This window comes from Diceros bicornis, chromosome 15 (genome assembly GCF_020826845.1).
Source record: "Diceros bicornis minor isolate mBicDic1 chromosome 15, mDicBic1.mat.cur, whole genome shotgun sequence".
NCBI lineage: Eukaryota > Metazoa > Chordata > Mammalia > Perissodactyla > Rhinocerotidae > Diceros > Diceros bicornis.
The window spans coordinates 3,776,198-3,792,075 of record NC_080754.1 but is presented as its reverse complement, the minus strand read 5'-3'; the positions used below and the strand labels follow the sequence as shown (position 1 = coordinate 3,792,075).

The following is a 15,878-nucleotide window of genomic DNA, read 5'->3' as shown; positions in this document are numbered from 1 at the left end:
AGACAGGCACAGTTATTCTAATTCTACAGATAAGGAAACTGAGGCTTCGAGAAGTTGGCTTGTCCAAGGTCTCAGAGCTGGAAGGCGTCAAGCCAGGGTTTGGCCCCCAGTCTGCTGCCGGGGTCTTTATTCTTAACCTGTCAGCTATATAGCCTCCCAGGAGCCAGGTCAACCTGGAGCTTTCCTCGTGTTCAAGATCATTCTGTCAACTTCCATTTTTCACAGAAGGACATCAGGAAATATAGATGTTTTAGGGTAGCTTCCATCTCATTCCCAGAGTCTTGATAAATGTATGGTTCCTGGTTGGAATCTATTTCATTAGGAAATAGTACATGGAATTTTTTTGTTACAAAAATGTTAATAGAAGTCCAAGTGTTAATACAACAAATGCCATGAACGCATTAACCAAAATAACCACGTCTTCTAGGGGACTTTTTAAATGTAGATTTATGTTCCCCTCCCTACCCCGTTCCTCTTCTAGAGGCAACCACTATCATGAACTCGATAGAGAGCCACTTTTTATTCACACACATGTACACACACACACACACACACACTCACAAACATTATATGGTATACGACATTGTTTTAACTGATGTTTAACATTTACATAACAAAGAGATAATATTCTGAAATCTGTATTCTTCATTCTACACTTTTGGTTTTGAGGTCCATCTATATTGCTGCATTAATGTCTATTTCATTCTTTTGAAGTTTTGTACAGAATTCCATCAATCAAACGTCACAGAGTTATCCATTCCCTATGAGCAGACATTTAGATTCTTTTCAGAGAATTGCTTATCTAAATGTCATTGGGGAGCCAAGTCTCTTTATTCCAATCTAGATAAAACAGTTTACTAAGACACTGAATCTTACAAATTGCTAGAAATACTTTACAACTGAAATTTCACTTTGAAATAGGGTTTTTTCCTAAAACATAAATCTTTGATAATTCAAGTTGTATAAAAGTACCCAGATATTTAAAATACTATGATTCACTGAAAATGGAAAGTTAGTAGTATTTTAAATCAGAAAATAAATTTCCAGTTAAGGTGAATCTATAATAATCCCGTTGAAAACAAACATACTGAAGAGAAAGCAGACGCAGAAAATAGTCTTCTTACAACGCCTTTGCCTTCCTGATAACCACACTGACTGGTCAGGAAAGTCAGAGCATTGAAGCAAGTAGATAAATACATGAAGGTTTCTCTGGAATGCTTTGTTCTGTGTTCTGGCCAGAAAATAATCCAAGGCACAGCCCACAGAAAGACAGCCAAATGTTTCTTTAGAATCAAGGCATTGGGCAGTGCCTACTATGCACCAGAGTCAAGGTTCGATAAAGCAGACAATACAACGAAGCAATGAAAGGCCTGATCTTTGATCCTGAAGCGTTAGATCTATAAACAGTGTAGCTAAAAACAATCATCTGTTTACATTAATGGAAATTTTTAGCTCAAGGACGTTGTAACCAGGTTCATTATCATGTGTAAACTGAAGTCAAGCCTACAAACATGGGAAGATCCATCTATGGGGTTCCTATGCCTCTAACATTATTTTCTATAAACAAGAATCAGAGAAAACCTCAAAAAGCAGACGTTTTAGAATATGGATAACTGTTTACCAATGGCTGCATTCTTCACACTATAAAATCACCTAGTTTAGAAAATGCAAAAGGAAATTTAAAGACGGGCACTTCTCTTTGGAAGGAGGGGGAAAAAAGTTTCTTCTAACAGATTTCCAAAGAAGTGTACACATCCCCAAGAAGGCAAATAAGAAAGGGAATCTGGGTTTCCAATGAAAGAATTAACTCCAGCATACTGGGGGCCACTATGGAGTTGGACTGTTCGGCCCCATTTTCACGAACAACTAGCCAAATGTTTTAGCACATTCCATAGGCAAGCCAAGGAGATATCCCTTCTTCTAGATCCCTGGCCTCCAGCCCAAGAAATCCTCCCGGACTTAGGAAAACCCTCCCAGGCTTCAGGAAGCAGCCCTGAACTCAACTGAAATTTGTCCTACCAGGGGTTCAGTGAAATAACTGGCCAAGCAAATGGAGCAGCTCCATCATCCACTTATCCATCTGCCCATCCATCCATGCAACACAGTCATGTATCACCCATCTATCACAGGGCACGGGATCTCAGGGTGCAGGGACTGTCTGAGGCAAGAGAGCACAGAGGCATGAAGGCAAGTCCACAGAGCCACACACTGAAACACAGACAATTAAACACACCAAGCATAACCTTTTGCTCACTCTAACCTCTTAACCACAGGTTCGAAGTGCACTATTTTATTATTCTTCAATTACATAATATGTGTATTATACAGAATATAGGACTAGCCTAAAACACTCAATTTTTTTTTTGCATTCCCTGTCAAAGGGCAAAATATATAGTATAAACAGCAGGAATTAGAAGTTGAAAGAGGTTTAGCAAGAGAATAAGGAACCATAAATGGACCAGAAACCAAAACAAGGATTACATACACTTTACCACAGTGACTGGCAGTAAGCAATGGCTTCTGACAGAAAGGAAGGGGCAGTGGAGGAGGGCACGTGCCCTCTGCAGTTGCTCAAGGCTACAGACACAAGAGGCTAAGGGACACATCTGTGTGAAGAGCATTTACGACAAAGCCACTGGCGAGTCCCTGGGTCCCAAAGCAAGGCCACAAAAGAAGAGGGCAGGAAGTGGCCTGAGCCTGTGGGGCCACCTGGGGACCTCACAACAATGTGGTCCTTGTGGGTCCCCTCACACCAGAAAGTCAGCCCAGAATAAAACACAGGAGCGTTGTGAGCAGTCTCAGACCAACCCTCTGCTGAAGAAAGTCCTCGTTCGTCTCATCTGCTCTGCACAGTTCCCATTACTCACTGAAGCCTAATTGTTGGGCTGCTTTTTGATCCGAGGGCTTTTGCATGTTCTCAAGTGAGAACTGGTCTTTGATATGCCTAAGTACAGCAAAATGAAACTTTTATTTACAACATGCCATACTACCTGAAAATAGGGATTTCATTTAAAAAATAAAGTTTGACTTTTTTTTTTCCCTATCAAAGATGATTCTGGACCAGAGGAACCGGGGAAAGGGGATGCAGGCTGTGGACCCAGTCCAGGTCTTGGAGGATGGGTGAGGACTTCTCAGCAGAGGCCCAGGTGGGCAATGATGGGACGGCATGGAGGGCTAATTGGCAAGGTCAGTCTTTGGCGTGTCAGGAGGCCAAACTGGCTGGGTCTGAAAACACTAGTGAAAACCAGAGCGAAGAAATAAAGAAAAAGCCACAAAATGGTATTGGAACTGCTGTCTTCCTATGGAGCACATCACAGACACAGAGAAGCCAGGGGCAAGAGAGGGCCCCCTGTGACCCGGTCCAGATGGAGCCGCTGGGACAGGATGTAGCCAGGGCAATTCCAGGACCAAGGGTCAGGTGCACTCTGGGGATGCAGAGAGGAGGAGTCAGGGCACCAAGTCCCCTAAAGACCCTCTGCATTCATTTCCCAGGGCTGCAAGAACAAAGAACTGCAAACAGGGTGCCTTACAACAACAGAAGGGTATTGCCTCACAGTCTGGAGGCTCGAAGTCCAAAATCAAGGTGTCAGCAAGGCCATGCCCCCTCTGAAACCTGTAGTGGAGGATCCCGCCTTGCCTCTTTCTAGCTCCTGGTGGTTTGCTGGCACTCCTTGGCATTCCTTGGCTTGTAAATGCATCATTCCAATCCACCATCTTTGCATAGTGTTCTCCCTGTGTCCCCGTCTTCACATGGATGCTTCTTATAAGGACACCAGTCATATTGGACTAGGGCCCACCCTACTTAGCATGACCTCATCTCAACTGATTACATGTGCAGTGACGCTAGTTCCAAATGAGGTCACGTTCCAAGGCACTGGAGGTTAGGATTTCAATGTATCTTTTTGGGTGGACACAATTCAACCTATAATATCCTTCTTGTGGTGCCCAGTGCTCACCCTCAGCCAGAGGGACTCACGTTCTAGAGCCATTCAGAATAGCTGGGTGCTAATTCAAGTTAAAGAGAAGCAGAAAAAAAATCACTCTACGGTGGTGAAAGTAAGGATAGTGATGACATTTAAGGAGGGGAGGGGTGACAGGGTGGAGCACAGGGCGCACTCCTGGGCGGGTAATGTTCTCGTTCTTCATCTGGACGCAGGTTACGTGGGTGTGTTCACCAGGAGGAAATATGTCAAACTATCCTGACATGGTTTGTGTAGTCCTCTGTATGTCTGACATATTTTCATGAAAGGCTTCCTTTAAAAAACATTAAGGAAGACAGGGCTGTTCAAGAAACAGAGGTGGGCCGGCCCCGTGGCTTAGCGGTTAAGTGCGCGTGCTCCGCTGCTAGAGGCCCGGGTTCGGATGCCGGTCGCGCACCGACGCACCGCTTCTCCGGCCATGCTGAGGCCGCGTCCCACATACAGCAACTAGAAGGATGTGCAGCTATGACATACAACTATCTACTGGGGCTTTGGGAGAAAAAGGGAAAAAAAGGTGGAGGATTGGCAATAGATGTTAGCTCAGGGCCAGTCTTCCTCAGCAAAAAGAGGAGGATTGGCATGGATGTTAGCTCAGAGCTGATCTTTCTCACAAAAAAAAAAAAAAAGAAAGAAACAGAGGTCTTGGCAGCCTAGGTAGAACCTCAGGGAGGGTCATTACCTGGGAGGAACCAGGAACCACAACCCAAAGTGGCCACTGAGCTCTGCTGGTTCAGACACTCCAGTGGTCAGTTCACCTGGGATGTTCAACTCCTAGGAGGCTGCTATGTAACTGGAAATGCCAAAGTAATTCACTTATAATGAGAAAAATATGAGCACCAAGGATCTGTCTATTTGAACTGTCAGATTAGCAAATCCATGGATGATAGAAGTTGTTTGCTAAGCACAGACCCGTAATGAGGGAGGATTCTCGCCTCAGCCGTGCTGGGAGTCAGCTAAGACACTTTTTGATTGCCTTCTGTTTTTCTAGCCTCCATGCAGACTCTCCCACACATTCCATTTTCAGGCTAATTACCATTCCAGTAAGTTCCAGTGTTCTTTCTTTCATATCTAATTCTTCTCTGGGAATTTCAAGCTCTTGTGGTTAGGGTATTTTGGGTCCTGTTGCTTAATTTTCAAGCAAGCGAGAGTTAAACCAAAAGAGTGAGTTAAAGTATCCTGGACAACACTCAGACTTGGTAGAAAACACATTTTTGGAGTAAAAATATATAAGAAGTTCTAGAATTAAATATAATTCAGACATTTACCATCACATATTGCACAAGCTCTGAATAACATATTGATATATTAAAAACTGAATGATGCCTCAAAAATGGGAGCGGAGAGAAGAAGGAAGCTAAAACTTGATTGCAATGCAAACAGAAATAAAAATCAAATATTGATCAAAACTTTACATACAAATTATCAAGCAGATAATTACGGAAGATGAAGCTGTGAATAGAAGCACTTGGCCTTCTACTGTGTAGAATGCACTAGGGAAGTCCCGAAAGTTTGAAGGCTCTGAATCTGCAGGGATCCTCCTGATTGTCCTCCTTGGATGTCTGTCCTGCTGAAGCCCAGCTCTACTCTCAAATTTCATATGGAATCCCATGCTTCCGAAGTCTCAAATGATATTTAATATTTCTGTGTTTTAAATACTGGGCTTATTAAAAATGAGAGCTCTAACATCAATTACATATTACCATAACAAAGGTTATCATCATTTTCTTATGAAAACAGCAAATAGAAGAGATATATTCCATGCCACATGTAAAATCAAAGTCCAACTTTAGAATCAATGTGCCTGACATGAATTGTCTCTATGGACATCCATCCCCATGTGCACAGCCTTATAGGGAAATGTAAACACACAGGCCATAGGTCTCTGAGTCTGCTCCATCTGACACCTACATTCCCTCCTGAGTCATCTCCTAAAATGCTTGACTTTGAACATTATGCTGTAAGAGTGTCAAACTTTGTGCAGTTCTCCATCGTACTCGATGCTGTTTCATGCTTCACCACCTAGCTCATGCTGTTCCTGCTGCCTGGATCCTCCCCTCTCCCTCAAACTTCCCCTTCCCCACCGTATATTAGAATCATCTGTTGGGATTCTGCTCTTCAAGGAGGACTTCCCTTTCTTCCACCATCCTGCATCTGGATGAGGAGAGAAGAGCTCTAGAAAGAAAGCATGTGTAAAGCTGTTTCAAGAATAGAATAACTATAACTCTCATATTTTTTAAACTATTAACAAAACCTCAAACTAAACGATGTTAAATTTATTAATAGACATCTGAATAGAGTAGTTTTTGCTTCCTCATCCTAGTTCATTCTGAAAAACTTATCGTGTTCTTCAACAGACAAATTTTCATCCCCAACTCCACTAAAAGCCCACATGCACATGCACACACACACACACACACACACACACACACACACATCCCTCCACTGTGGCCCCTGGGTCTCTATATTATAAATAGCACAGTGCCTGGTACAGGAGAGGTGCCCAAATATTTGTTGCTGTTCACTGAGGAGTAATTACAGAAATACAACATGAGTAGATTAATAGAGTCCAAAGTGAAGTCAGGTGCTAAGGAGGAAACAGACTTGAGAAAAGATTAGAGCTAGATAAGGTCAAACAGAAAGACTTTCTGGAGAAAGTTAATTTTAACTATATGAAGAAGAATAGAGTTACAATCATGCTATAATAATAGAGTTATAGTAATAATGGCAAGCAACATTGATTAAATGTTTGATATTTGGGAGAAACTATGTCGAACTGTTTATTTGTATTCTCTTTTTCAATTATCATGATAACTATGATGTGGACATTATTTCAAATTTAGAGATAAAGAAAGTGATGCTCAGAGCAGTTAGGCAACTTGCTCTGAATCCTGCAGTTACAAGCCATGAAGCTGGAAAACAAACACAGTTGTAACCTGGCTGGGATGGGGGTTTCAGAGCAGAAGGAGAGAGGGCTGGGTGTCAAAAGGATGGATGCTGAAGCCCGGAGGCCAGCAGTGGCTATGGGTTCCGCAGGAGAAGAAAAAGGAAGTTAGCATGAGAAATGAAAGAAAACTTTAAAGACCAGGGAGAAATTCTCTGGATTTTTGCACAGAAAAAATATTTCTGTGATGAAAACCAAGCTTGAGGAATATTATTACAGAAGGTGCATGGACAAGAATATTGGTGGTCATAGGTGGAGAGCTTGGGTAGAAAATTTTTATAAAAATATAATTATATTATTTTATGGTGAAAGCAGAGAGCCCTCCCCACCACATCTGTAAAAACAGTTGTTTTGCTATAAGTGGGCCAGATTTGTCCTCCCCAAAATGCAGTGTCTGGAAAACACTGAGAGGTACCTCACAATCAGAAAGCAGACATATCTCTTAACATCCTGCTTATGAAAAACTCCAGTTACTTCCAGCTGACTCATAGCATAGGTGGGATCAAACGACAGATCAGCTAATTCACTTTGACATCTACTTCAAATATTGACTCCAAATATCAAAAGTATCTTGACAGCAGTGTCCTTTACCTCACAAAGATCATTTACATTCACAACAGAAAGTTCCTTTAACTTTCAGAATCTATCAACTAAATAAAATTATAAATTAAATTAATCGCTGTGGCTGAAAAGCAGTTGAAAATCCATTCACAGTTGAAGGCCTGGATTATCGTCTCACTCTCCTCTAAATGCAACTGGATAACTCATTTTCCAATATTTAAATGCAGTTTTTTAACTTTATACTACCTCCATTATATTATAAGTATTATTATATTATCTATATTTTATATTAACTTTATATTATCCATAAAAAAGAGTCAGGAAATTAAAAAAAATCAATCTGATCTCTTTTCATTCTCTGGCTCTGTGGTGAACATAGAAAATGTACATATCCCCTCACCTCTGCCTCCTCCATCCCCTAACATGTTAAAAACTTACATACTAAAGGATTGCACAGAGCTTAATAAAAGCATTTAATTTGATTTTATTTCATTTATTATGTTATATTTTTATTTTATATTTTATTTTATTATTTTAATAAAAGCAGCACCTTCTATGGTGCTGGCTTAAATATTTGCAGTAGAATATTTCCTAAAAGAGAACTCCCCCAAGCTGCCAGAAACAGTGGGCCAACAACCTCTCTGAGGACTAAAATCTGATGGGGTGGGGGGCAGGGATGAGTGAAACCAGCTCAAAGACAAGAGGCCTGTGTTCACAGAGCCTCAGGTTCTTGCAGGACAGGAAAAAACAAATCTAAAAGGCAGAACCTTTAAATATTTAGAATATTTAAAATATGAATACAGAATGTCTCTATTAACCAAGAGGATGCCCTCCTGAAGACATCATTCTCAGTGAGAAACTCTGTCGCTATGTGTCTCAGCCAGGGCCCGCTGGCTAGTCCCCCTCCTGCACCACCACCTCCATCAGCCCCCTCTGCTGGGCTGGCTCCGCGACTCCCCCAGCTCTGGCAATCTTATGAGGAGAGCTTTCATCCCCAGGGCATTTGTTTGTGTCTCAAACTAGGTTAAATGATGCCTGATGATGAAACCTAAGAAATATCATAATAAGCGTTGGAACTCAAGCAACACAAATCTCTGCCCACTGAAGTGCGTGAAATCAGGGATGTAAAGATGTTGCACAATTTAGTTAACTTTTTATATAGGTAACGTTGGTTTATTACATTATATAAATGTCAAGTGTACATCATTATACTTCCAGCTTTTTCATAGAGTACATCATGTTCTCCACACAAAGTCTAATTGCCATCTGTCACCATGCACATGTGTCCTTTACCCCTTTCTCCCAGCCCTCTCCCCCGGTTGTTGCACTATTAGAGGGAAATTATTTTCTTATTCACATTCTTGGGACACTCGTTTCCTCAGTAATGTAACCGCAAACCCAACTAACCCAACTCAAATGATCACAAATTATGAATTATGAAAATGTACTGAAAGTTCACTGTACATGAACCTGAATTTGAGAATATCCACCTGATGACATTTACGCACGTTTTACTTGTCTTTTACCTTTTTTTTTTTACAAGTTCTTTTACTTGTCAGCATATGTACGCTATAATATTTAAAAAAGAAAAAAACTTTCCAAAACCAGAGGGTTTTGGTTAATATACACAAACCCACAGGGATGAATTCACCTTTCACCTGTTTTCTCTGATGGGCGGAGTTTTTGAGATGACAGATGGATAATCCTTACAGTTAGTCATAAAGGTGTTAGAGCTGAGCAAATGTATTAACATTGTGGGTTAATCCGTGGACCCTGACCGAGTCATTTGGCAGACGTTTGCTCCATCTGCAGTGTGCTGGACCCGGCACCAGGTACAGAGGACACGAGTGAATGAGAGAGACATAGGGCGGCCCTCTCCAATAGAAACGTGCTCCAGATCTTATCAAGCAGGAAGACACAGGCACAAAAAGCTGAAAGCGAGTTATTTAGTTACGTTAAGTAGGTAAGTTAATAAATGAGCAGGGCATCTGGCTAAAGAATCTCAAAAACAATTTGCTCTCTAAAGAGTGTCCCCAGCCTCCCCAGAGGGTAACATATAGCTGATGACCAGCTGCCTTGGCACCTGATAAAAACGGTCCATTTCAGACAAACCAGCGCTACCAGGAGACATCAGCTTGGACCTAAACTTTCATGATTCAAATGCTACGCGAAGACTGCCAAGATCATCCACAACACCAATAGAAATGAAATGTCAAACATGCCAAGAGACCAGCACATTTCCACTGAAACTCTCCTCTAAAAAGAGCACGAGCCTCCCACAACAGCCTACACAGACGCAGCGGGGAGGACAGGAGCCGGAGCTCAGGAAGAGGCCAGGCTCTGTGTTATTTAGAATGTCGCCTCTTGCAACAATCATTACCTTGCAAAAGATACCAATTGCGATTGATTTGACTTAATTGAATTAATTTTTCGTATCTGGTTTCAGATGCCACCTGCTAACCCAGGCACTTAGAGACAACTAGATACTCAGTCTGCAGAGAGGCTGAGAAATCGAGGCTAGTGATGGAGAGTTTTCTGCATGAAGGTGAAACTGAGTGAGTATATGGATTTATTTCAGAGGAAGAGAGGAGCCCTGTCCAGGGTCCCCTGGGCCCTGCTTCTCTGTGTAGACCTGCCTGTGCCCTGGCCCAGGGCAAGGAAGGGGGAGTCAGGGATTTCCAAGTAATGGGGAGAAGAAAAACCAACTGAGAGTGAAAATGTGTGTGTGTGTGTGTGTGTGTGTGTGTGTGAGAGAGAGAGAGAGAGAGAGAGAGAGACAAATAGGAAAGCCCATTGCCCACCGAGTGAAGACTGAGTTCGCCTCTGACTGAAAATCACCAGTAGCATCCCATTCTAATTAAAACACAATTCTAACTCCTTTCTAACACTCGAAGGCTCCAAGTAAGCTGTCTCTCACCTGCCTCACTGTCATCTCCTCCTCTCTCCCCCTTTGCACTCTTCTTGACTCTAAGCTCTCCAAACACTCCCAATTCATTCTTGCCTCAGGGCCTTTGCAGTTGCTGTCCCCTCTGCCTAGAATGCTCCTCCTTCTCCTCTTCACTTGACAGGCTCCTTCTCATCATTCACATCTCAGTTCAAATATCACCTCCATAGAAGGCTCCTCAAAAAATTAAAAATAGAACTACCATACGATCCAGCAATACCACTTCTGGCTATTTGTCCAAAGAAAATGGAAGTGCTCATTTGAAAAGATATAGTCACCTCTATGTTCATTGCAGCATTATTTACAGTAGTCAAGATATGCAAGCCACCTAAGTGTCCATCAGTAGATGAACGGATAAAGAAGATGCGATATATATATATACAGTGGATATTACTCAGCCATAAAGAATGAAATCCTCCCATTTGCAACAACGTGGGTAGATCTAGAGGGTATTACGCCATGTGAAATAAGTCAGACAGAGAAAGACAAATACCATATGATTTCACATATATGGGGAATCTGAAAAACAAATGAACAAACAAAACAAAACAGAAACAGACTCATATATACAGGAAACAAAGTGGTGGTCGCCAGAGAAGAGGGGATGGGGTGAAGGGTGAAATAAGTGAAAGGGATAAGAGGTATAGACCTCCAGTCATAAAATAAATGTCATGGGGATATAGGGAACATAGTTAGCAATACTGTAATAACTTTGTATGACGACAGATGCTTACTAGTCTTATCAGGGTGATCATTTTGTAATGTAAATAAATGTTAAATCACTATGTTGTACGTCAAAATTAATACAATATTGTATGTCAACTATATTTCAACTAAAAAAAAATGACCTCTTCAGAGAAGCTCTCTGAGCGCTCTAACGTGGCTACCCTCACGTCCTCTTTAGCATACACCCTCGTCGTATTGTCGTCGTAATTCTCATTCTATCTGAAAAACGTTTTCATTTATTTATCTTATTTATTGACTCCATTTCCTACAAAAACACAAGCTCTACAGGAGCAGGGGCTTTGTCTGCTTTGTTCAACGCTGCACGCCCCCCCTCCTCCACCCTTCCCTCCACACCTAGAATATCTCCTGTTACATGGTGGACACTCAGTAAATATTGGTTGAATCTCAAGTCCCACCTTATAGACGTCTATGCAGAAAGTCACCCAAGATCCACTGCAAAACCCCTCTCTGCCCCCTTTGGCCCCATTTCCAGCACAGTGATGGTGACCCACAGCCACACCAGCTCCAGACCTGCTTCCACAGCCTGAGGAGGGTGGGCGCCACCCCGCCTCCCCGGGAGGACTCTCCAGCTTCCCTCTGTCTCGTCATCTGGAAGTCTTATTCTCTGAGCTCCTACAGATCTTTCCATTCCCAAACAGATAAAAAGTAAATCAATGTTCAAAGAATCCTTCAAAGACCAGCATCACATGCTACTGAGCAAAAGAATGCCATTTGTACATTCATCTTAGGTGTAAGTGGGAAAAAGAGAGAAGGGGGGGCGGGTAGGAAGAGAACCTTTCCACTCAGCTTTTCAGTGTGTATGATAAGAGAGTCTCCTCAGGGGTGGGTGCTTTCCACCCCCTTCCCAGCGGTCCAGGAAGAGGGAAGCCCCCCGTCAGAAGCAGAAGGTTGTGGCAGTAAACAGGAAGCTGGCCGTTCCCCCTGGATGACCAAAGGCTCTCTAAGAAAAAGAAATGCGGACATGGGAAAGAGACTCAGATCCTACTGTGCTTCTTCTTTACCCTCATAACCTCACTCCCAAGTTCTCAACCCTTCATAGCCCAGTCACATGGCAGCCAAGCTCCTGAGCAAGTCTGAGACACTATTTCGCATTCAGTGCTGAGGAGTCACCCCCAGGAGAAGGAACTCCTGCCACCCCACCATGGTGAGGCAACTGTGCTTCTGACACCTGATATGGAACCATAAACACAGTTTCCTACCGAAACACTGTGATGTCAAGGCATCCACTCTATTCCACACATCAAGCTCCCTCCAAATCAAATACATTTTTATTTTTAACCCATAAGGGTTCACTTGGAAGCTGTGACGTGTGCTATCATCCACTGCAGCTGGGACAGACAGGAGAGAGGTGAATTTCAGCTGTGAGCATGGGGATGCAGCCCTGGGAAGACTCCCTCCAGGCAAGAAGGATGAGTAGGAACTTCAGTAAAAACACATTCAGAATGAAAACAACTTTCGGAACACAACACTTTGCAGACAACATAACGTCCTGGATTCGGCCAGAGCACACCCAAGCGGCACGTCAGAGATGTGGAGAAGACAGAAGATACCTAACTGGTGAAAGTCTGAAGCTATCAGAAAGAAAGGCAGACAAAACATGCAGACCCCCTGTCCAAGACGCCCAGCCTCAGGGGTAATTAGGAAAGTACATTACAATCAAGGGATATATAAATTGAGTATATGCAAGGCAAAGGAGAAACATATGCACACGGAATGGAAGAATTTGTGAGGGATGTGTGCTGTGGAGGCTTCCTGGGATGGTATAAGGCACAGGGGAGGCAGACCTTCATGCGACCCATTCTAAGTCACTTAACCTACGGCAGCCTCGGTGTTTTAAACTATAAAATGGGGCTAAACCTTCCTGTCCCATAGGGTTGTTTGGAATATTTAATAAAACAACACATGTGAACACGCTGAGGATCAGAGCGGGTGCCACAGGAGCTTTGTCCAGGAAGCTTCCTCATCTCCTCCGTAAGCACCGCCTAGAACGCATGTTGGACAGATCTCTGGATGGAATCGTAATTTCCACAGAAGCCAGGTGGTAACCTGCATGGTTAGCAGATGATGCTTATCAGAGAGCTATAGGGAACATGGCATTATTTCACTTCTCTCCCGTGATGTGGAACACAGAAGTATCTCCAACAGAACACAGCTGTCACTAAGTTCCAGAATGAGAAAACTCGAGAACCACAACTTTTACAAAAGACAGACTCGTGTTTTTGAATGCTACGTCTCAATGACATTTCTCTGCCAATCCTGTCTATTCCTTTCCGAGCCGTAAAGGTTTTTATTGATTTGGAGCATAAGTCGAATACTTCCAACAAGTGTACGGACACGTAGTCAAAACAGCAGTCTCATTTTGTTGCGCCGTTTTAACAAGACACGGTGCATTCTGGGACTGGGACACTCAGGGACTACGGTAAAAATATCGCTCACGGGAAGCCGCACCGGCAGAGGATGAAGACCTCCTCCCCCTCCACTTGAAGCCAGGTCAGGGTAATACAAAGTTTCTAGAAAAGTTCTCTCTTTACAAACCAAAGTTGCCACTTCGTATCTAAATTCTCCCGGAGGCAATTAGCCTTATTCAGAGACCACACACTAGGTAACAACCTAGGCGTGCCCCTTTTGCAGGTCTTGGTATGAAAAGCGGTCCTTTGTGGGACAAACAAGAAGCAACATAACCCAACTGACGAATGTCAAATCAGCACGCTGGCAAACGGAAAAGAGCCTGGCATCCTGATCAGCTCTTCCAAATATTTAACAACTCCATGTAAACAAAAACATAGTTTCAGGGCCCGCGGCTGGGAGAGGAAGTTTGCAGACCGCAAAGTGAAATATCCAGCTAGCCCAGCGGAGGCGGCCGTCCATGGGACCCCTGGGGATCAGTGTGGACACGGCGGAGGGCCGCAGGGGCGGGGGGCGTCCCCGACCAGGGCCGGAGGGCCCTCCCGGAGCGCGGGGGTCTCTGAGTCAGTCTGCGGCGCGCGGTCCCGCTGCGCCGGCGCTCATCCCCATGCCCGCGCAGCCTTTAAATAGCGCCTCTGTGCCCCTCCACCCGCCCCGCTCTCGCCTCCCCGGCCCTCCTACTGAAGATCCTCGAGGAAGGTGCTGTGGGTTTGTGTTTAGTTTCTGGAAATGGTTTTATATAGATTTTCTTTTAAGCCAAATAACAGCAGACAAGAAGAGGCTGCGCTCGCCGGGAACTGCGAGCCAGCGGCCTCAACGTGACGCCTTCCTGCTCCCCTATCCAGACGGCGCAGGGCAGCCCCCCACGGCGGGTCCTCTCCGCCGCCCCCCAACCGTCTGCTGCTTGCTTGATTAGATCTGGTCCTACCGTGGCGGGAAGACAGGTTTCTCCGAAATGTTTCCAAGGTAAAAGGCGAGAACCTTCCAGACCCCTCGCCCCTCCTCGTCCAGACCCTTTTACAAGAAGACAATAGAGCGAGGAGCCCGTCGCCCCTCGGCTCCTCCAGCGCCCCGGCGATCAGAGCAAAGCGGGTCCCCGAGCGGGGTCCCGGGCTCCCGGTGCCCCTCGCCCTCCCGGGCCTGGCGCGGGGGTCCCACCCCGCCGTCCGCTGCCCCCAACCCTAACCCGGAGGGCAGAGCGCGCAACGCCCGTGGGGTCGGAGGGTGCGCGGTGGGGCGGCCAGCCCCGCGGGCCCCACCCGACCCCGGCGCAGGGGCTGCGGAGCCGACGGGCTGCGCGGCACCGACCCCAGGCCGCCCCGACCGGGCACTCGGTCTCCCCGCTCCCCAGCCGCCTGACCCCCGCAAGGCAAACCCACAAGGGCAGAGGTACCGCAGGGGCGCCGCGCTCCGCTCTCCACGCTCGGCTCTCCGCGCTCCGCCGCTGCTCTCCCGCGGCGCCTGCAGCCTCCGGCCGGCGGAAACCGGAGGACGGGGCGCGGGCCCGGGCCGGCGCGGGCGCGACTCGGTCTCCTGGACCTGGCGGGAGCAGGGGGCGCAGCGCCGCCCGGAGTCCGAGGCGCCTGGGTCCGGCCCCAGGCGACTGCGCCGCGCGCCCGGCGGCCGCGGGGAGGCTCCTCCTGCGGCGGCTGCGCCGGATGCGCGGTGGCCGTGGCTGCCCCCGAGGCCGCCCGGGAAGGTGCAGCGCGCGGGGCGGCTGGGGGCGCCGGGTCCCGGCGGGGGCGGGAGCGCAGCCCCTACCTTTGGGGCTGGGCGGACACCAGCCGCGCGCCCTCCCCGGGCGGCCGGGACAGGAAAATCACCACGAGGGGAGGGCCGGGGAGAGGCGGCGGGTGGCTTCAGGACAAGGTGGGAGGATCGAGTGGCACAGCCAAGAAGACACTCCCATCCCGCCCCGGTCTGGTTGGAAAGCTGCAGGGGCGAGAGTGAGGCGCGGGCTGCCGGGTACTCCCCTGCCCCGCCGGGCTGGCGGCGGCAGAAGTAAACACGTTTGCTGGGCGCTGCGGGAACTCCTGTGACGCGAGGCGGGGCCGGCGCTTGGTCCCTAACAGAAAGGGAGGGGTGTTCGGAGAGCTTCCGAATTCCTGGGCTGTGCCCTTCAAGGACAAGTGTGTCAGAGCTTTTTATCTTTTGAGGGAGATGTTACTTTAGAGAGAAGAACGAAGGTGGGACCTGCATTTTTTTTTTCCTTTTCTTGGTAAAGTAGCTCTCCCTTGAGAAAAGCATGTTAGTAATGTCCTCATACTTGGATGGCTCTGAATACTTTTTAAATTTCAGT

General features: G+C 46.0%; 1 protein-coding gene across 6 annotated transcripts in view; it reads right to left on the bottom strand.

Moving 5' to 3' along the window:
* Window positions 1-15,583, bottom strand: part of ST3GAL6 (ST3 beta-galactoside alpha-2,3-sialyltransferase 6) — a 62,136-nt gene extending 46,553 nt beyond the window's left edge. For 3 of the 6 annotated variants that reach the window (XM_058555667.1, XM_058555665.1, XM_058555670.1), the window contains exon 1: window positions 15,341-15,583. The gene's annotated coding sequence lies outside the window, so the exon portion shown is untranslated. Of the gene's footprint in view, window positions 1-9,260; window positions 10,114-14,972; window positions 14,998-15,340 lie in introns of those variants that run through there. The other 3 variants (XM_058555669.1, XM_058555671.1, XM_058555666.1) reach the window with 2 other exon arrangements.
* Between the last annotated feature and the right edge of the window lie 295 nt (window positions 15,584-15,878).